At 44.7% G+C, this 22,163-nt stretch overlaps 1 protein-coding gene across 1 annotated transcript in view; it reads right to left on the bottom strand.

Annotated features, from left to right (window-relative positions):
* LOC115427623 (von Willebrand factor A domain-containing protein 7-like) overlaps nt 1-10,386 on the bottom strand; it is an 80,867-nt gene extending 70,481 nt beyond the window's left edge. Inside the window, exons 1-2 of the mRNA XM_030146264.1 lie at nt 10,326-10,386; nt 7,514-7,600 (exon numbers count right to left, since the gene is read on the bottom strand). The gene's annotated coding sequence lies outside the window, so the exon portion shown is untranslated. The remainder of the gene's footprint in view (nt 1-7,513; nt 7,601-10,325) is intronic.
* Between the last annotated feature and the right edge of the window lie 11,777 nt (nt 10,387-22,163).

The following is a 22,163-nucleotide window of genomic DNA, read 5'->3' as shown; positions in this document are numbered from 1 at the left end:
TTTAAAAAAATTAGTCACCTGTGGAACGGACAGGACTGAAAAAACACCATCCAATCACTTTAAGCGCCCACTCAAAATGATTGAACGGTGATATGTCTATCAAACCCAACTGCCATCTGCCCCTCCCCCCTTCCCCCCTCTGCACGTACCCCTTTTTGAGCATGAACCGTGCGTTCCCAGAGGAAGCGCTTGTACAGGAAGTGAAGCCAGAACCTGGTTATATTAGTTCTATTAGGATGGAGAGTTCACTGGCAAACTGTTTAGTCACTATCATGAACTACTAGGAAATGTAACATTAGTCACATAGGTCTGAACTGGGGCTGTTCTGGAAGAGCAGGGGGGTTAGAGGAAACTGAATGACACTGCATGAAAAACCAGATTATCGGCCCCGTAAACGCCCACCAACTTCAAAGAGTCCCGGTAATTATCGCGAGGTTACAGAAAAGTTCAGCTGTGCCGGAAACTGCCACAAACGGAGTGAATGGGGGGGTTAACAGCTCACAGAGGTGTGAATGGCCCTAATTTACATTTGAACGTCACTGGTGCCTGCCATGTCTGGCCACAGAAACAGCCACTGGATGTTTTTTTTTTTTTTTTTATAGCAACCCATTGGATATTACCAGACATTTCAAAGGACAGCTCACATGTGATTGGTCATCTGTGCAGCATTATGATATGCCCCACCCATTAAAAGTATTATTATTATTATTACTATTATTAATGTTTTTATCATTCAGGTATTTATTGATTGATTGTTTGATTGATTGTTGCAGGGTAATAGTTCACATACTGAAAACATCACCACCAACATCAATTAAGAAAGAACACGACTGCCACGATCATGTTAAAAAATAAAGACAAGTTTTAATAAAATGCAGAATGCAAAAAGCACACTTACATATTTAAGAAAACAGTGCCAACACTTTCAAATTAAAACAAACTTTCAGAATAAATAAAAATTACAACATTTTCAAATTCAAACTAACAGAATGTCCACAGTCAGTCCCAGTCTGATGTGCTGTCCTCACAACATGCGACTGTGCAGCTCCAGCCAGAAACCAAACTAAAGTACAGTCCAAACAAGGCTTTCTGTTCTGAGTTGGAGGTTCTCCTTTACTTGACGTTTTCTTCAACGTTTTTGTAACTGCAACATATAAAATACATCCAACTTAAATCACTAACAGACAGTTATTATTAATTCCACTACACACTTAATGCACTCACATCACTAGCTTGAATAGCATAAACGTTAGCTTCATTACACGTTCACAGAACAGTTTCAATCAACCAACATCTAGAACTTAATATTTATTTTCGGATATATACACTTACAAAGACGAAAATTTTCCAAGGCACACAGTAGTAAGCACATTTAGCGAACATGAGTTTTTCTGAACTTTAACTGCAGAGAAAAGAGCGAACGGGAAATATACATCAAAGATCATCTCTAGCAAAAGAGCGCTCAGTCTGTGTACAACCTTAGCGCACAGCGAACACAAAGATCCTTAAGGAGGCAACATCTCACTCCTTTCAATTCTTAAGTCAACTGCATTTTAACAGATTTCAACTGATTTATTATTAACTTATTGTAACTTATGAAAGTAATTTATCCAACTTATGAAATAAGTTTGATCTTTGACCTAAAAACATCCCATCAGATAAGTGTTGGTGTCAGCTTCTCTGAGGGTGGTCCAGTCCAGTCTTCTGTGGTGGTAGAACATGTGTTGGTTCTGCTGTAGTGTCTGTGGTGGTAGAACATGTGTTGGTTCTGCTGTAGTGTCTGTGGTGGTAGAACATGTGTTGGTTCTGCTGGAGTGTCTGTGGTGGTAGAACATGTGTTGGTTCTGCTGTAGTGTCTGTGGTGGTAGAACATGTGTTGGTTCTGCTGTAGTGTCTGTGGTGGTAGAACATGTGTTGGTTCTGCTGTAGTGTCTGTGGTGGTAGAACATGTGTTGGTTCTGCTGTGGTGTCTGTGGTGGTAGAACATGTGTTGGTTCTGCTGTAGTGTCTGTGGTGGTAGAACATGTGTTGGTTCTGCTGTAGTGTCTGTGGTGGTAGAACATGTGTTGGTTCTGCTGTAGTGTCTGTGGTGGTAGAACATATGTTGGTTCTGCTGTAGTGTGTGTTGGAGTGCAGCTCAAAGGTTAGAGAGCTCCAGACTCTGGAAGGATGGACGCCTTACAGTCAACCCAGATGTCCCTTCAGCAGTGCCATCTTCTTCATCAGACGTCATATCCATTGTGATCCCCTCCATAAATCTCCTCCTTGTTGGCCAGTTCAGCCTCTTTTGCCTCCAGCTGCTGTCCAGACAGAAGTACCATCAGTGCTGCACTGTGAGGCTAACAGTAGTAGAATGTGGTGTTTGTGTCAGATTCAGATTAAACAGATTCTTCTAAATCTTGCCGTCTTTCTTCTCTGCTGTGGGCTGAAATGTTCATGTCTTCTGCCTGGACTGTTAGATCTGGTTGGCTGTATGTGGAGTTCCATCGGACTGTTTCATTATGTCTTACAGGCCACTGGAATTAAAATATACACGTTAGGAAGAGTAAAAAAATAGATGCATGGGATTATAACAATAGAGAAACAAAACATAAAAAACTATTAAAGTTACTTAATCAACAGGACTCCACTTTCTACTCCATTCAAGCCTGGAGTTGCAGCTGGAGCTGCCATTAAATGAGAAGTCACTGCTTCACTGTGGGTGAGCTCAGTCTGAAAACCAAATAGAAATAGTTCAGAAAAAGCAGACATTTACTTCTATAGAGCAGAATGGACCCAGGCTCTTTCAAATCTGACCCTTGCTCAGGTTCATACCGTCTGTTGTTTCCTTCACTGTTTTGCAGACGGGTCACATCTTCCTAAAAAAATACAAGACATAAAATTAGGGATGTCCGATAATATCGGCCCACCGATATTATCGGCCCGATATTGGCATAAAAATGTAATATCGGTGAATATCGTTTTTTTTGCCTATCATTAAAACCGATAAAATAATGCCTTGATTTCACCGGCATTTACCGACGCGTAAATGAAGCATTGTTTGTAGCTAAAAGAAATGTGCAGTTTTCAAAATTGTACTGTAGAGTTGCCACACTGTAATAGACTCATGGAGGGAGGGAGAGAAAATAAATAAATATGGCATTTTTTCCACAACTTAACTCTTTCTCCGCCAATGACGAGATTTTCCGTCACTCCGCGTTTTCACTGTTCTGCTGTAGTTGAAGCTGTTGCGGATCGTGTGAATTACTTTCCTTAGTCCAAAAACAAACAATTAAGCAGCTTTTTCGGAAAAATGACGGACCGGGTTTAACATTTTCGCACTGGAGTCTCCATATCCCATGGCAACGCATCCAGCGGCAGTCACTGAATGAGGAAATGCAGACTGTGCAGGAACTGCGCGCAGTTTCAAAAGCCTTAAAGATGATTATGGAGACAGAGTCTGACAATTCAATATATGATGGAGCTACAGAAGAACCATTTAGAGACAGGAACGGAGAAATAGAAGGTGAGGGAGACGGACACGGAACACGGGAAACACGGAGCGGCTCAGGTCCGACACGAAGTGTGTGTGTGTGTGTGTGTGTGTGGGGGGGGGGGGGGCATGGAGCGACACGGAGAAAATGACAGACAGGAGGAAGAGAAAACAGACATTTCTAGAGGACATTCAAGGAGAAGACAGACACAGACATGGAACAAGACAAAGGACAGCTAGTGTTCATCTGTTAGAGTGAGTTCAGATTCAGACTGAGGACACAGAACAGATTCAGCTGTAGAATGTCAGCAGGACACAGGGAAGACACTGTTGGATTTGGCTTTAGTATTAAGTTGAAGTATGTATTCTTTGCACAGACAGCGTTTACATTTTGAAAGCCTTGTTGCATTTGAGAATGCATCCAATGGAGCATCACAATAAAATTAGGCATGATGTGTTAATTCCATGACAGGAGATATGTGATGTTTCCTAAAATTAGTTTAATATCCCACATATATCGGCAGCAATATTGGTAGATATCGGAATCAGAAATTAAGCGTTGGACAATATCGGCATATCGGTTTTTGGCAAAAAAGCCAATATCGGACATCCCTACATAAAATCAGTCACTTTGGGAACAAACCCCTCCAGGTTCAAGCAGGTCAATGCGACACATTCATGACTTTAATCAGTTCCACAATTCAAACCACACTATCATACACTGTGCAAATAATGAAGAAAGTCACACAGATAAAATTCCCACCCAAATAGCACATGTCTAATAATAATTAATTGAATATGTACTTACTGCAGTCACCACAGAAAATTCTCTCTAACTGCCGGGAATTGCTGTGAATTCCCATCCTCTGGTTAGAGAGCCTTGGCAATAACCCCTCCCCAGCCCCTTGGGCTATGTGAAGTTTTCGTATGTAAATGGTCCTGCTGTGAGGTATCCAAATGCAAATGGAGTCGTACATGACACAGCAGTTTACAGTGGAGGTGAAACAACAACTCATTGACTTGAACCAGGCAGACACTGGATGAGCCACCAGACTGTGGACAAGAACCAGAAAAAGGCTGGAGCACAATCCAAAAACTGTGGTAAGTATATATTTAATTAATTATTACATGTGTGCCATTTGGGTGGGAATTTTATCTTAGTGTGACTTTCTTAGTTAATTGCACAGTGTATGATAGTGTGGTTTGACTTGTGGAACTGATTAAAGTAATGAATCTGTCACATTGACCTGCTTGATCCTGGAGGTGTTTGTTCCTCAAAGTGACTTAGTCTTGTATTATTTTAGGAAGGTGTGCGCCGTCTGCAAAACAGTGAAGGAAACAACAGATGGTATGAACCAGAGCAAAGGTCAGATTTGAAAGAGTCTGGATCCATTCTGCTCTATAGAAGTAAATGTCTGCTTTTTCTGAACTATTTCTATTTGGTTTTCAGACTGAGCTCACCCACAGTGAAGCAGTGACTGCTCATTTAATGGCAGCTCCAGCTGCAAGTCCAGGCTTGAATGGAGTAGAAAGTGGAGTCCTGTTGATGAAGGAACTTTAATAGTTTGTTGTGTTTTGCTTCTCTATTGTTATAATTCTATGCATCTATTTTTTTTACTCTTCCTAACGTGTATATTTTAATTCCAGTGGTCTGTAAGACATAATGAAACAGTCCGATGGAACTCCACATACAGCCAACCAGATCTAACAGTCCAGGCAGAAGCCATGAACATTTCAGCCCACAGCAGAGAAGAAAGACGGGAAGATTTAGAAGAATCTGTGTTTAATCTGAATCTGACACAAACACCACATTCTACTACTGTTAGCCTCACAGTGCAGCACTGATGGTACTTCTGTCTGTACAGCAGCTGGAGGCAAAAGAGGCTGAACTGGACAACAAGGAGGAGATTTATGGAGGGGATCACAATGGATATGACGTCTGATGAAGAAGATGGCACTGCTGAAGGGACATCTGGGTGGACTGTAAGGCGTCCATCCTTCCAGAGTCTGGAGCTCTAACCTATGAGCTGCACTCCAACACACACTACAGCAGAACCAACACATGTTCTACCACCACAGACACTACAGCAGAACCAACACATGTTCTACCACCACAGACACTACAGCAGAACCAACACATGTTCTACCACCACAGACACTACAGCAGAACCAACACATGTTCTACCACCACAGACACCACAGCAGAACCAACACATGTTCTACCACCACAGACACTACAGCAGAACCAACACATGTTCTACCACCACAGACACTACAGCAGAACCAACACATGTTCTACCACCACAGACACTACAGCAGAACCAACACATGTTCTACCACCACAGACACTACAGCAGAACCAACACATGTTCTACCACCACAGAAGACTGGACTGGACCACCGTCAGAGAAGCTGGCACCAACACTTGTCTGATGTGATGTTTTTAGGTCAAAGATCAAACTTATTTCATAAGTTGTATAAATTACTTAGTTAGCTGTCATAAGTTACAATAACTTGATAATAGATAAATCGGTTAAAATCTGTTAAAATGCAGTTGGCTTAAGAATTGATAGGAGTGAGATGTCGTCTCCTTAAGGATCTTTGTGTTCGCTGCGCACTAAGGTTGTATATAGAGTGAGTGCTCTTTTGCTAGAGATGATCTTTGACGTATATTTACCGTTCGCTATTTTCTCTGCAGTTAAAGTTCAGAAAAACTCATGTTCGCTAAATGTGCTTACTACTGTGTGCCTTGGAACATTTTCTTCTTTGTAAGTGTATATATCCGAAAACAACATTAGGTTCTAGATGCTGGTTGATTGAAACTGTTCTGTGAACGTGTAATGAAGCTAATGTTTATGCTATTCAAGCTAGTAATGTGAGTGCATTACATGTGTAGAGTAATTAATAATAACTGTCTGTTAGTGATTTAAGTTGGATGTATTTTATATGTTGCAGTTACAAAAACATTTCAGAAAACGGCAAGTAAAGGAGAAGCTCCAGCTGAGAACAGAAAGCCTTGTTTGGACTCTACTGTGTTGTTGTTTGTGGCTGTAGTTGCACAGTCACACGTTGTGAGGACAGCACATCTGACTGAACTGACTGTGGACATTCTAAGTTTGTTTATTTTAAAAGTGTTGGCACTGTTTTCTTAAATATGTAAGAGTGCTTTTTGGATTCTGCATTTTATTAAAGCTTGTCTTTATTTTTAACATGATCGTGGCAGTCGTGTTCTTTCTTAATTGATGTTGGTGGTGATGTTTTCAGTATGTGAACTATTACCCCGCAACAATAAATAAATATCTGAATAATAAACATAATAATGATAATAATAATAAAAACAATAATAATAATATTTATAATGGGTGGAGCATATTATAATGCTGCACAGATGACCAATCACATGTGAGCTGCCCTTTGTGGTAACAGCCAATGGGATGCTATAAAAAGAAAAAAAAAAAAACATCCAATGGCTGTTTCTGTGGTCAGACATGGTAGACACCAGTGACATTCAAATGTAAATTAGGGTCATTTACACCTCCGTGAGCTGTTAACCCCCGCACCCACTCGCCCCCACACCCGCCCCCCCCTCCCCCATTGGCTCCGTTTGCGGCAGTTTCCGGCACAGCTGAACTTCTCTGGAAACTCACGATAATTACCGGGAATCTTTGAAGTTGGCGGGCATTTACGGGTCGATAATCTAGTTTTTCATTCAGTGGAAGTGGTGTTTCCACGTGTATAAACTCTGAACAGAAGCTCAGACGCTGATAGATCATGAAGCATCAGAACAGAATGAAGGTGTTTATTGGTTCAGCTGTGAAACTGTTGATCAGATCCAAATATCCGCTGGACTCACTCTGAACCACTGGGACTATTATGGGATGTTTGTTCCTGAACTCTTATTGTGGTTTTGTCCTCCTTCATTCAGATCCGCTTCACGGAGACCTGGAACAAACATGGCAGCAGACATGTTCAGTTCAGACCGATGTGTGTGTGACTGCGTCTACAGTCCAATGAATCCACTGAGGAAAGATATGAACCAACCTTATAGAAGAAGAAGAGGCAGACATCAAATATGAGCAGAGCCAGGACGATCAGCACCACCCTGATGATTCAGATTTGTCACCGAGTCTGAAACACAATAGAAACAACCTTTAAACCAACGACCATGGAACACGTGTCGGTCATTATTCTGCTGATCACAATGAAAAAAGAACTGATCAGATCAATAATGACCTGGAAACAACTGGAACACATTCATGTCCAAGAAGAAACTGATGAAAAAAATACACAAATCATCCAACAGCTGCTTTTATTGGACATATTCAACTTTAATAAAGGCTGATTTAGTTCAATGGATCCATTCAAACAAACTCCTCAAAGATTCAGCTGAAGTTCTCTGATATGTTTCTTTAAATCTTTTATTTTATTGTTTGATTCAGTCAATGAGGTTCATTTCAACTTTGAGCTTCACTGTTGAACCATCAACTTTAGAAAAATACATGTTTAACTCCCCATGTTTAATTCCCTTCCATGGACAGTGTGGTGTCAAAAATCAGTATTTTAATCAAAAGTATTCAATTTGTTTTCAAAAGTATTTAACCTGTATTCATTTGCATGCCAGAAGTTATTCTTAGTGTAATGTGTAGATTGTACCAGAGTAGCTGACTTTTTTTCCAGGGAGAACCACAAAAGAATGAACACGTGTAGCCATCGAAAGAACACGAGAATTTATGGAAAGTTACAAAATGGGGCAGGAAGAAAGAACATGTGAGCTCATGGAAAGTTTCGGAAAACGTGGTGTACAAAAGAAGTACACGAGTGGAAATTTTGGACATTCTGGGAAACAATTTACATATTCTGGGAAAAAGTTACATATTAATATGAGATAAACCAATACTGGGAGTTAGTTACTTATGTATATGTTCTGACCAATCCTGACAGACACCAAAAAGACCTTACCCTATCAGAGACAAGCTGAAAAGAGGGGTTTCCGACATGACTAGATCAATGTTCAAAATATGATAAAAAGTGGGTATGGTTTGTAGCTAAACCCAACCTACTTTTGACAATATAAAAGTGGTCTCCCAGAGCGAAAAGTCATTTGTTTCTGCAGATATCAACTCAGTGTTTATTTTATGCATGAATAAACACTTTATGCGGCTCCAATTCTGCTCGATCTCTGATTTTGACTTGACTCTGTGTGCATTTACTTGATGAAGCTCCGCTACATAGATTAGGGAGGACAGACACATAAATTCAACATGCCAGAGTACAGTGTGAAAGAGCCTCAAAGGGACCAAAGATTTCTCCCACCTGCGACAGCAAATGTTACACAACAGAACTGTTGTCTTCCTCTGGGACGCCGTCATGAGGACATACCAGGATGTCCATCTGTTCCATGGAGGATGGCAGGATGTTGATCAGTGGAACTGAAGTTTTTGAGGATCTATTTTTATTTTGTACTTTTTCTCAGAGGTTTAATTTGGGCCCAACATATCAAACTGAAGGGTTTAAACGTAAGTTTTGTAACTTTAAAGCTGAATGTCAGACCCTGGGACACACTGAACTCATGAACATTAAAGGTGAACCTTAAACTGAAGAGGACAGTGTTAACTCCATCAGCAGTGAGTTGTCCAACTGAGACATGTGGACATGCACTGAGGACACATTCCAACAGGAAACAGCTGTGAGTTCCACTTTACTGGAAAGGCTCATTTCCTTCCATATGTTTTGTGTTCAACCAGTGTTGGACTATTGTTAGGCAGAGCATCGGGACAGTTTTCTGATTCATTCCTAAATATTGTTCAAGTCCATCTGGACTGTTTGGAATCCTGTGTAAGTGTGTGTTTACTGTGTGTGTCGGAGGTCTTGTTGGCTCTTACGCTGAGTTGCTGTTACCAGTCTGTTATGCTGCGTTTCTGCTACATGGAACCGCCTCGACTCGGGTACCAGGTCCTATTTCTGGAGACCATGTCCATTCCAGAATACTACCAACTTTACAGAACCTGGACATCATAGCGATGTGGCGCGTTACTTCCGTGTCGTCTGCTCAAAGAGTTGCTGATGAACTCGCTCGTTTCGTGTTGTCTCGTGAAGCTCATGCTGTATTTTTACGTCTGAACCTCCTCGACAAACCATGGTGTAGTTTTACAGGCTGTCATCATGTGGATTAACCTACCGACATATTTACTGTAAACCTCCACATCTGTTTTTTGTAAAATGGCGGGTCACAGAGACGACTCTCTGACCAATCAGTGGTCTGCAGTGTTTACACGTCACATTTTAGTATCTGGTCCCCAGTCCTGGAACCTCGGCAGAGGTGATACTTAAAAACTAATACCGGGTACCAGATTCCAGGTCCTTTTTTTTCGAGTCGAGTCGAGCCGATACCACGTAATGGAAACATAGCCTTAGTGGAACCCAAGGCCTGAACAGAATGATTTGTGCTCCTTTGGATGTCAGATCCGTGAAAGTGCTTCGACATAAACACTTTAGAGCTTCTGTATGGAAATAACAGGACCTGGATGTGAGCGTCGTACGTCAGACCTGAGTAATAGTTACAGAGACATTAGTGTTTATGTGAATGAGCTCTGCATTCAACCTGGATGGACTGGGTTTAAACCTGGGTTTAAACTCAACTGTGCTTTGAACTGAGCTCAGATTAAAGGAGTGTTTGTTGGTTCAGCCCAGTCTCTGACAGGTTCAACTGGACCGGCTTTACCTGATCTCAGTTCTACCAACGTGGTTCTGCTCACACCTGTTCACTCTGCTCACTGGGAATGTTTTGGAACATGGTCATGTGACTGTTACTGATGCATTGTGGGTGTTTTGTGTGTGTTTGTCCTGATGTTACCTCCGACAGTGAGATAGAGGGCGGGGCTCTGAGACGACGAGAAGCTGTGGTTATAAACGTCCACGTGATAAACACATGTGTAGTTCCCTCGGTGGGCGTAGCCCATGGCAGACAACAGGAAGTGGGCGGAGTGATTGACAGCCGGCAGGGTGAGGTTCAGCGGCTTCTTGGTGTCGGATATCAGCTGGAAGGAGCCTCCTGGGTACTGTGGTTGGACGAAGCATGAGATGGTGAAGTCAGAGCCCACCAGCACCCGGAACCCCTGCTGGTAGACCTCAAAGACCCCGTCAGACAGGGAGATGTTGGGCTGAGGCAGCAGATCTGTCCACACACAGAGACATGATTGGACCAAGCAGCACACATGAGCACAAACAAGCAGTCAGAGAATCCATCCTCCTCAGAGACACAGATGGATCTGATCCACAGGAGTTTGGGATGGGATGAACACTGACCAATGAAAACATGAGGAATGGGTCATTTAGAGCACAGCTGACCTTCAAAGGCATTATGGGTAAAAAATGATAAACGTGGGGGTTTTAGAGTCTCACATGTCAACATTTGGTCCTTTTGTCCTAAATGAGACTAATGGGAAATCTGTTTGTGTTTTCAGCCTCATCTGGTCCAAATGAAGACGTTCATTTGGGATCTGGACGTTACAAAGGTCAAAGGTCAATATTTGACACATTTGAAAGAAAAAACAATGAACTGAGACAAAATAATCAACTGATGAAATTAAAAGATTCATTAGATGTAACTTTAAACGTCAGAGTCAGAACCATCTGGTCACTGAGAATTCAGTTCAGACACAGTTTGTGTCCATTTGTACCTGAACACACCACGTCCACAGCAGATGAAAGATTATAGGAATCATCTAGTCCAACACAGTCCATCAGTCCAGATGTCAGCTTGACACAAGGAACTGAGACCAACCACACAGGTCTGTCTGTAGAATCATCTGTTGTGTTGACTGAAACAGCTGATCCACAGTCCAGATGTTGACACACAGCAGATCCAGACTTCAGGTCCCAGAGTTTAAAGTGGTCTCCTACTGGTCTCCACTGTCCCTGGTGTTGCATCTCCAAAGTACCAGCACAGCGGCTCGGCTGTCCCACCAACCTGACACCACCTGGATCTGAGCAGAGACACAAAGACATGAGTCAAAGGAACACACTGTCATATGAAAGCCACGCCCCCTTGGTACCTGAACAGGTGAGTCCAGCAGCTGTTCCAGGTGAGCAGGTCTTCCCAGCTGAGCTGGACCTTCTACAGTCCAGGACAGCAGACTCATTTCCTTCACACTGGAGCTCACTGGTCCAGACTGGAGCCTCCCCCTCTCCATAGAGCCCCCCCTGGAGGAGCCCAGGAGGCCCACAGCCCAGCTCCCTACAGACCACCTGGGTATCATTAAGGTCCAAATCCTCTTCACACACCGAGGACCAGGACTGGTCGGACCGGACCTCCAGTCTGCCTGAACACCGACTGGAACCATGGACCAGTCTGACAGAGTCTGTGGACCCACAACAACACACACACATGTTTAAAGACACAAAAGCCCCTGGACAGACGGGGTGTGAGGGTGGACTCTTTCAAAGCCTCCTGTCAGTCATTAGTGACACAGGAACTAAATAGGACTCATGGACCAGTTCAACCAGAGACACAACGTCCTCAAAGAAAACAGTCAGATTTAGAGTGTTTATAAAAAATGTTTATTTTAAATAAGAAAACACAACAACTGCTGAGATAACTTCTTTTTAGCCACTTTTACACACAGATCCCAGAAAAAAAGTCAGATGGTGATCCCACCTTTTTTCCACTATTGTCTGATTTCCACAGCCAAGACAAAGGTGGAACAGGTGAGACAGACTGGACTTTTACACAGCGGACCTGTGTTCCAGAACCAAAGGGGCGGGGACGCAGCGCTCATTTTTAAACACCCCCGGCACGGGAGAGACAGCGGACGCATATGGAGGCACCGGCATGGATTGTGCCGCAGCCGCCCCGTGCCACCGCGGCCGGCCCGCTGCAGACGGCTTCATGCCTGGCGTCCTGCCCGCTGCGGCTACGTGACACTGGTGCCGTAGCTGAATCATGCCGGTGCCTCTGTATGCGACCGCTGTCTCTCCCACGCTGGGGGTCGCCGTCATCCAAACTTCACACCTTGGTTGTGGAACCAGAGGTGTTCCTCTTCCACAGCGTTCCACAATCCTGATCCCACCTTTATCAGGGTTCTGTTCCTTCCTCCAGAGGCGTTACAGAGCCGTGACAGAGGTGGGACCAAAGGATCCCAACATTGTGTTTACACAGACGTCGTTCTGGAACAAAGGTGAAATATTCCCACAACAGAAGTGCTGTGGAAAAGGGGCTTTTGATGCCATTATGGTGTTTGTTTTGTTTAATACTCTGGCTAACAGGAATGGTAGGTGGGTAGCTGTCAATCATTCCCATCATACCTGTGGGCGGCCCGCTACGTCACTAACTGTGTGACAGTGCGGTCCAACGAATATGACCTAATAATGCCACAAAAACACCAGCTACAGCCTATCATCAGTTTATTTTATTCATATCCTACGTTTATTTTTTAAACATATAAGGGATGTAATAAACACATGAGACAGCTACAGATAAAGACAGGACATTTGAATTCTCCTCAGATGAGGCTGAACATGCAGCTTTGGGGCCTCCTGGTGGCCTGGGGGCTCTAAGCATTGGCCTAGTTGGCCTAAAGCACCAAAGGGCTCTGCCTCAGGTCCACTGTGTGGATCCTCAGTCACAGGTTAGAGTTAGTTTAACGTCAGCGCTGGTGGAGACACAGTCATTCTGAAGTCAGACTGAACATTCAATATGTGTGAGCGGGGTCTGTTCAAAGGCAGTGGGTTTGATGCACACACACAATCCCAGTGGTCAGTGAATGCACCATAATGCGGTGTGTTTGATCAGTGACCTGTGCACTGGTTCATCTCAGACCACTGGAAACATGTGGCTCATGTCAAACATCTGCATTTAAGGAGATGGTTTAGTGTCAGTGATGTTTTCATGGTGTCCTCAGAGTCCAGCAGACCCACATAGAGCTGGAAAAAGAGCACATGGACCAACACAAAGTCCACTTCAAACAAATGGACTCAGTCCTTCTGAGCTGTTTAACAGCCTGTTGGAAAGCAGAGTCATGTGACCACGTTCATGGACTGGAACTGAATTCAGCTGCATGTGTTTGATGTTTCAGTCCAACTGTCCAATGTGTGGACCTGGTCTGACTGGGTTTGGTTTGACCCAGCTCAGATAAAACACACCTGAATGGACTCATGGAAGAACTCTGACAGAATCAGGAACATCATCAATAGACTTACCTGAACAGGTGAGGGACAGGGTGGTGCCACCGGTCCTAGGATCTGTTTTCACACAGTCTGTCAGTGTAGATGTAGAGAGAAGACAGGTGGGGCTGATGGACCACCTACGAAAAGATACACGAGATTCTCTCACAGAAACAGCAGATCCACAGTCCAGTCGATGACATATGACATCTGCTGCCTTCAGGGTCCAGGGGTCAGTGACATAAGAATTATCCATGTATCTCCATTCTCCATGATGTTTGAGCTGTACTGTACCGTTACAGCGACTAGCTCCTCCCACCAGTCTGACATCATCAGGATCTGATCAAATACAAATGACAGATAAATGAGATCAAAGTGAGTGAACTGATGTCAGCTGGTGTCAGTCAAAGCTCCGCCCACCTGTGCAGGTAAGGTCCACAGCTGTTCCAGATGAGCAGATCTGTGACCCTGAGCTTCCACAGTCCAGCAGAGCAGACTCATGGCCTTCACACTGGAACGTCTGCACCACAGGAGCCTCCGCTGCTCCATAGTGCGCCCCCTGGAGGAGCCCAGGAGCCCCACAGCCCAGCTCCCTACAGACCACCTGGGCACCAAGAAGGTCCAGGTGTCCTTCACACACTGAGGACCAGGACCTGGACTGGTTAGACCGGACCTCCAGTCTGCCTGAACACAGACTGGACCCATGGACCAGTCTGACAGAGTCTGTGGACACAGATGGAAGAAGACTGGGATCAAACTAGAGTCTGAAGTGGACTCGAAGGGACTCTAGTGGACTGGAGTAGACCGGGGTATGGGGGCTTGGACTATGTAGTGGATTTTACTTGACTGTAGTGGACTCACATTCATATGTGTTAGTGTTTGTTTCTTCTGTGTGACATGATGTTCATCAGCTGTTTGTTTGTGGATGTGGATATTATTGATTGTATTGATCAGTTTGTGTGAGTTCACACTAAATGTGAGTTGAAGTCTTGAACCGACCAGGATCTGAGAGTCCACAGAGTCTGGAGCCCACATTGACAGTGGAAGGGTTAGGGTTCAGTGTTAATGCTCATACCTGAACAACTCAGCTCCAGGGATGAAAAGAGAGATGAACTAGATTCAAAACAGTCCCTCAGTTCAGATTCATGACATTCTGGTCTGATCCACCAACTATCTATAACCAAATACTGATTTCTGTCTCTCACTGAAACTGCAGATCCACAGTCCAGTTCTGCACAAACTCTGTTTCCTAACTTCCTGTACCAGTTTAACCCTTCCACTGGATTCCAGTTTCCGTCCTGTCGTTTCATCTCCAGGTCACCATGACAATGACTGGCTCCTCCCACCAACCTGAAGTGGACAGACTCTGTAGAAATAAGACAGACCAGTCAGAGTCCAGTCCAGAACCACAACACACCATCTGGACCACATGGACTGGATTATTGAGCACATATGGTTTCCATGTGTGAACAGTGTTTTCAGTCCCACTGACAGATTTTGTGTCCAAACGGACTCAGTTCATCCCTCATTCATTCAGTCAGTGAATTGAATGGCTCAGTCTGCTCCTGTTTGTCAGTGTTTCCTTCACTTGTGGATCTTTAAAGCCACACTTGTCCAAATGTCAGGAACAGGAGCTGAGCGTGCTCAGTGGAGCTTCTGGAAACCCATTCTTCCTGAATCCTCTGCATTGGCTCCAGTTTGTTCAGATGAAAACCACCTGAACCAGGATGTTCAGCTTTAAATATTCTAACTATTGTTAAGGTGTTGTTAGTGTTTAGTTTTGTACTGTTCCTTTAAGTGATGACGTGTTATGTGTGTGCATCAGGAAGTGAAAAGGGAAGTTTGGTATGTAACCGAGAGCTGTGACAGTGCTCAGAGTGTTGTTGTCCAAAAAGCAAAAGTTAATGTTGGCGTGGGTTTGGGCCAAAACAGTAACCCTGGTGTAAAAAGTTCTGTTCAGCAGAATAAAGCATTGGGGAGAAGTCCTCATCTGCTGCTTTATAATTGGCACCAATAGAAAATATACGGACAGAGTTGAAGCCCAGTACAGCAGTGGAGACCTTAGAGCAGCTTGGTGGGATATTCAGAACATGAGCTCCAGTAGCCACCAAAAAGAGGACAGAAAACCTGTGACTGTGAATGGGGGGTCTGACTTTGAGTTGGCAAGTGCTTTGAATTCTTTTTTGTCTCGTTTTGAAAGGTCTGATGTTTTGGAAAATGTGTCTGACTGTAGGAATTCTCTTAAGCCTTCTAATGAAATTGTGATTTCACAAAATCAGGTCACTGCCTTATTTCAGAAGGTAAAGGTAGAGAAGGCTAAGGGTCCTGATGCTATCTGTGAGTGCACCTCGCACCACTGTGCCACCCAGCTCACTGTTGTTTTTGGTGACTGTTTCAAAAATGTGTCGATCTTGGTCACATTCCTTCTCTGTGGAAGACATTGATGGTGATACCTCTTCCCAAATCAAATAACTCAAAGGAACTGAGTGAGTTCAGAGCGGTAGCACTCACTTCACTAGTCATGAAGAGCTTTGAACAAATTTTAAAGACACATATTTTGTTTTTAACTGACGGAAAACTTGGATCCTCCACTCTCATTTTTGGGAGTGGAAAATGCAAAACTTCTTTTTATTGAACACTGTCTACAAGACTGGGAGTGCTGTGAGAACTGTTTGAGAAATGCTGCGAATGAATGGCCCTCAGGGATCAATACAGTTTTCTGAATCTGAATCTAAATCCATTTCAGATCCCTCCTTTATGTACTTCTTACCTACTGAAGTGTTGTTCTTTTCAGCCAAGAGTCCTGCAGGAAAAACAGAAAGTACATCCATGATAATATGACAATATTCTGATTAAAAAATAAAACATGTCATTCACAAATAAACAGGACACTGACAACGATCAGGTTTGATCTAAATACGACTTAACTGTTTGTTTTTTGACTTTTAGAAAGGTTGTCTAAAACAATTATTTCTCAAAGTAAATCTAATCTTTTCTAATCTAGTGTGGAGTAGGACATCTTTCAACCAGCTATTGTGGGAGGGAGGGAGGAGATGCTTCCACTTCAATAGGATAAGACTCGTTAACTTCTGCGCATGCGTGGCGTCTGTCAAACCGCCGGCGGATCTACTCTTAGAAATACAGCCTTTTAACTACTTATTTCTTGCCTTTCAACGCTTACTCACTTGAACCCAACCTCTTAACCGTGTCTTTTTAACTTGACGCCATCAACCCAAACCTCCATCTGGGCAGGTAAGTATTGTCAGTGGATCCTTACCTCTGGCTGTTACCCACCGCTTCCCGTGCTCTGCCCCGGTATCTTGTTGTTTCCACCATGGCGTCATCCTCATCACCCGGAGATAGTCCTCTCGTTCAAGCCAACAAAACCCTGGTAAAGGCTTATCAAACTATCGCGGATCTCAAAGAGGAAATTCTGCGCCTCTCCGCAGAACTCACGGAGAAAAATGCCCAGCTCTGTGGTTTCTCCAGCCGCCTTCCCACACTGTCCAGTCTGTTCCTGAAAAGCGCAGAGAAGCCCAAAGCCTCCTGTGATGATACAGTGTTATGGGATCCTTCCTCTGCCTGTCCTCGTCCCCCGTGTTCTACACCCTGGTCTGAAGTGGTGATTCGTAGCCGCAAAAAGAACACGAGCAAAGACTCACCACCGCCGACCATCAGCACATCAAACCGCTTCGGTGTCCTGTCCGTGGAGGACGCTCCGGCTCCCCCCGCCATGGCTGGTGTGCTCCCCATCCCACCTGGCTCTGTCCGGGAACCGGCTCCTGCTGACACCTTGGCTGCCACCGAGCTGGTTAAGGGCGACGGTCCTAAAGCCGGTCCTCCTGTGAAGCTTCCGTCCCAGGGTCCCCGCTCCTCGGCCCGCTACTCTGCCTGACGCCGCCTCCTCCGAGAGGCCGTCCGCCGTCACTCTGACGGTCCACCCGTGGAATGTCCACCTAGAGAGACCAGGAACCCCTCACCCTCAACACCGTCTCCTCGACCACTTTTCCCTCCGACCACCGCTATCCTCGGGGACTCCATCATCCGTAACGTCCGTTTCTTTAACGCCATAACCAGGTGTTTTCCTGGTTCTACCGTCACCTCCATCCTCCATGAACTGCCTCAGCTGCTGCTCTCACTGCCGTCCACCGTTACCCGGATCATAGTTCACGTGGGCTTCAATGACACTTCTCTTCAACAGTCCGAAGTGACAAAGGTTCATTTTAAAAACCTCTTTGATAAACTGTAAGGATCCGGGAAGGCTGTTTTCATTTCCGGGCCCCTCCCCTCCTTTGCCCGTGGTGTGGGCCGTTTCAGCCGACTCCTCAGCCTGAACACCTGGCTCCAGTCCGCCTCTACTCTGAACGGCTGCAGTTTTATTGATAACTTTAATCTGTTCTGGAACCACTCCTCCTTTTGCAAGTCTGATGGTGTCCATCCCTCTAGACTAGGCAGCAGGGTCTTGGCTCAAAACATCCAACACGCTGTCCTGACTAAAACCACACCCACACCTATGTGACTATGCCCTCCCTCTTCTGCTGCAGTCACCTGCTCCCCCTGCTGGTCACATCTAATATCACCACGTTCAGAGTCTCCTGTAAAATCTGTAGTGAGAATAAACAACACCCCAACTGATCTCTCCTCCTCTCCCAGGCCCTCACTGTCCACCTGTCAACTAACCTCCTCAGTGAATTCCTCTTCTCCTTCCCCATCTCCAGCAGCCTACACCTCTGCCTTGCTCGTCCCCATTCCTGTCATATCCAGGTCTCGTATGGGGTTTCACTCTGCTAAAAGGCATCGTAGGTGGTTGAGACAAATCCCATTACACACAGCAGACACGAACACCATGATGTCACCACCACCTAGCCGGTTTGGGTTGCTAAATGCACGTTCCATTGCCAATAAATCCTTCTCCCTATATGAGCTTTTTACCAACAGGAACTTGGATGCATTATTCCTGACGGAGACGTGGCAGAGGGATAGGCAGTTCATTCATTTAAATGAGCTGTGCCCTCCTGGCTGCTCTGCTGTTGGTCAGCCCTGCCCCTGTCGCCGGGGTGGTGGCCTGGCTGTAGTGCACCAAGACAAATACATATGCAGAGGGATGAGCACCGATGACGTTCCCTCATTTCAGTTACAAATGATCAAGGTTGGCTCCTCCAGTGTGTTTTACTGTTTCTTAACCTACCGTCCCCCTGGCCCTGCTGGTGCCTTCTTAAGCGATTTCAGTGATTTCCTTACATCAATAATAAAACTAGAGAAGGTTTTAATTCTTGGGGATTTCAATCTGCACATCGACAATGATTCATCCAGCCCAGCAATGGAACTTTTAGCCATGACTGACACTTTTAACCTCAAACAACATGTATCTGGCCCCACCCACAAGAAAGGCCATACCCTGGACCTGGTTTTCTCATTGGGCTTACACGTCACAAATGTGTGTGTTGAGGATGTCCACTTGAGTGATCATTGTGGTGTGTTTTTTGACTTATGTGTGCCTCTTGAGCCCAAGCCTGCACCTAGAAGGGCCAAGAGGAGGATTATTACAGAGTCCACAGCCCAGGATTTCCGTGCCCTGTTTAACCCTAGTCTTCTTAATGAGTGTCCCGATGTTGATGAGTTTATCCAGTGCTTTGCCACGCACTGCAGCTCTATTCTTGACCAGGTGGCTCCTGTGAAAACCAGTGTCACTCGTAAGTGGTCTTGTCCCTGGATAAATGAAAACATCTTAAACCTAAGGAGAACTTGTCGCAAAACTGAGCGTTTTTGGAAAGTAACCCAGTTGGAAGTACACAGGTTACATCGTAAAGATCTCATAACCTCATTAAATAAAATGATTAAGGAGGCAAGATCCAGCTACTTCCACAAACTTATAGCCACAAACAAGAAAAACCCCAAAGTAATCTGTGACACAGTCCAGTCCATTGTGTCCCCTGCTGTCCCTGCTGCCCCTGTGCTCTGTAAAGCTGACAGCAATGACTTCCTAAACTTCTTCACAGACAAGATCAGGGATATTAAACACCATATCCCACCACCCTCTGGCCGTCTGACCTGAGCTGATCCCCCTCTTCAAACCTGGTCCTTTTTGGACCCTGTGACACTGGAGGACATCTCAGCACTTTTATCTAAAACGAAACCCTCCTCCAACTCTGCAGACATCCTCCCCCATAAGCTCCTTGTCGGTGTCTTTGACACTATTGGACCATGGGTCACAAAGTTTTTTAACCTGTCGCTCTCAACTGGTTTGTTTCCCAGCTCCTTCAAACAGGCCATCATAGAACCTAAACTAAAGAAAACCACACTGGACCCCACAGACTTCAAAAGCTACAGGTCCATTTCAAAGCTCCCCCTATTGGCCAAAATCCTTGAGAAGGCAGTGTCTAAACAACTTACAGCTTTTCTGGAGACACACCAGATCTATGACACTTTTCAGTCTGGGTTTAGACAACGCCACTCAACAGAAACCGCACTATTAAAAGTGTCTAGTGACATCCTGATGGCGGCCGACTCCGGGAAATCCACGGTCTTGGTCCTGCTAGATCTCTCCTCGGCCTTTGACACAGTGGACCATACCATAATGATTGAGAGACTGAGGGACCTGGTAGGGATGTCAGGTCCTGTGCTAGACTGGTTCTCCTCTTACCTGACCGGCAGAAGCTTCACTGTGTCAATAAACAACTTCCAATCTGACTCAGCAGATATACTGTGTGGTGTGCCCCAAGGCTCTGTCGTGGGACCAGTGCTATTCTTACTCTATGTCCTCCCACTTGGCCACATTATCCGACAGTATAGTGATGTCTCCTATCATCTATTCGTGGATGACATCCAGATATACTGCTCCTTTAACTCCTCTGAGCCCCACAAACTGAGTTCCTTAATCAACTGCTTGTCAGAGCTGAAGCAGTGGCTAAATGATAACAGCCTCCAGCTGAACTCCAGCAAAACTGAGACCCTCATCATTGCCCCGGACAGTGCAATCCCAGGGATCAAACATCACCTTGGAGACCTGAGTTCCTCGGTAAAGACCAAACTGAGGAATCTGGGTGTCATCTTTGACCAGGACATGTCTTTAGAATTCTACTCCAAACACCTAGTCAAAAACTGTTTCTTCCAACGACGCAACATCTCCAAACTCAGATCTATGGTGTCCATCAATGAGCTCGAGATGATCGTTCACGCTTTCGTATCTTCTCGCTTAGACTACTGCAACAGCCTGTTTACATGCTTAAACAAGAAGGAGCTGGCCCGTCTACAGTTTGTCCAGAACTCTGCTGCCAGGCTCCTGACCCGCACAAACAGGAGAACCCACATCACTCCCATCCTTAAATCTCTCCACTGGCTCCCTGTTCTATATCGTTTTCATTTCAAAATTCTTGTGCTAACTTTCCGGGCCCTACATGGCCAGGCCCCTGCATACATTGCTTCCTTGATCCAGCCCTACAGCTCGACTCGTACCTTGAGGTCTTCAGAACAACACCTGCTGATGGTTCCATGCACCTGTTTTAGCACACGCGGTGACAGGTCTTTTAAAGCTGTGGCACCACGTCTATGGAATGACCTGCCTCTACACCTACGGTCCATGGACTCTGTAGAGAGCTTTAAGAAACACCTCAAAACCCTCCTGTTCAAAAAGGCTTTTTAGTCTCCCACCTGACCCAAGACCACCACAAACTGACTACACTCTATGTATTCATCATAAAGTACTCCATGTGCCCACCCCCCCAGTCTCTCTATATCTCTATCTCTCTCTCTTTTCTCCTCCTTTACTCTCTCTTTAACCCCAACTGGTCAAGGCAGGCAGCCATCCTTCAGGAGTCTGGGTCTGCTCGAGGTTTCTGCTGTTAAAGGGAAGTTTTTCCTTCCTCTGTCACCAATCACAAGTGTTTGCTCCTGAAGGACTCTGTTGGGTCTCTGTAAACTTGATTTGATTCTGATTTGATTTGAATGGATAAAGCACTTTGTGACTCTGTCTGTGAAAAGTGCTCTATAAATAAAATTTACTTACTTACTTACTTACTTCTGTCCAGTATGTTGGCATTACCAGATGATTAAACATGCTACTATTTTGCTGGCAAATGAAATAAACAAAGAAAATTAACACTTTATTCATGCAAAATCATTTTTGTATTCATTGCAATGATGGGATTATGGGGGGGGGGGTATTGGCTGGAGCTGATATTTGGGAAGGGTCCTGACCCCTGTAATCCCTGTGGAAATTATGTGCCTGCTTGTGATGACTCTGAAACCGGTCGAATCTCTAGCCTGACGTGTCATTTATCAGCTATGTGCAAAATAAATAAATAAATCAGTTTTAGAGTTCACTAAAAACATTCGGGTCTTTCAGCTCCCCTGATGTTTTTGTTCCTTAGATTAATTTAGAGCTGCAACTGATTAATCGACTCAAAGTGATCCAAAAAAATCATTCAGCCACAATTCTCCTGAATCAAAGCTTTGTTAACTTCATTTTTCTGTTGTTCAACATTGGTTCCACTGTTGTGTTTCACATGGACGCTTATTGTGATGCACAACG

This window comes from Sphaeramia orbicularis, chromosome 1 (genome assembly GCF_902148855.1).
Source record: "Sphaeramia orbicularis chromosome 1, fSphaOr1.1, whole genome shotgun sequence".
Taxonomy (NCBI): Eukaryota; Metazoa; Chordata; class Actinopteri; order Kurtiformes; family Apogonidae; genus Sphaeramia; species Sphaeramia orbicularis.
The sequence above is the reverse complement of the archived record's forward strand: the minus strand, read 5'-3'. Positions and strand labels throughout refer to the sequence as shown.